Source organism: Mesitornis unicolor, unplaced genomic scaffold (genome assembly GCF_000695765.1).
Source record: "Mesitornis unicolor isolate BGI_N332 unplaced genomic scaffold, ASM69576v1 scaffold6244, whole genome shotgun sequence".
Taxonomy (NCBI): domain Eukaryota; kingdom Metazoa; phylum Chordata; class Aves; order Mesitornithiformes; family Mesitornithidae; genus Mesitornis; species Mesitornis unicolor.
Window position 1 is genome coordinate 52468 of NW_010179428.1, and position 576 is coordinate 53043.

Genomic DNA, 576 nt, shown 5'->3' on the forward strand with positions numbered 1-576 from the left:
TATCTGCGGTGTTGCGCAGAGGCCGGCAGGTAATGCGTGCTTCTTCCAGGGCAGCTTTGCTCAGAAGAGCTTACGCCAGTGGTTTCCTTCTGGATGCTTTACTTTGCTCAAGATAGCCAAGGGGCTGGCTTAGGAGGCCACAGAGGAAGAGATCCTTTTCGGGCAAGCTCATGCTAATCCGTATGCTACTACTCTAGGACCAAAAGGGCCACTGCAAGTTTAGTCCATCTCTGCTTGAGTGCCTGCCTCAAATGAGGTTTCCTTGCTTTGTTTTGTGAAATTGCTGGCGAGTTCATCAGAGGACGCCAGATCAAGCACTAGGAGAAGTGGTTTTGGTCACTCAGTGGGAGTTTGCCTTCAGGCAAGGTGTGCAACACTGGGAATACAGGCAGTGTTTGCAGCTACTTATTCCAGTTTCTTCTTGAAACCTTCCTCCTGTCCCATGCGCACTTTCCTTCTATCGTCTCAGCTGACGTGTTCTCTCTTTCCTGTGATAACTCCGATCTGACACCTGTTGCTGTTAAATATTTGGCATGTTTGTCTTCTGAAGGCTGGGTGGCTGCAATGTCAGCAGGA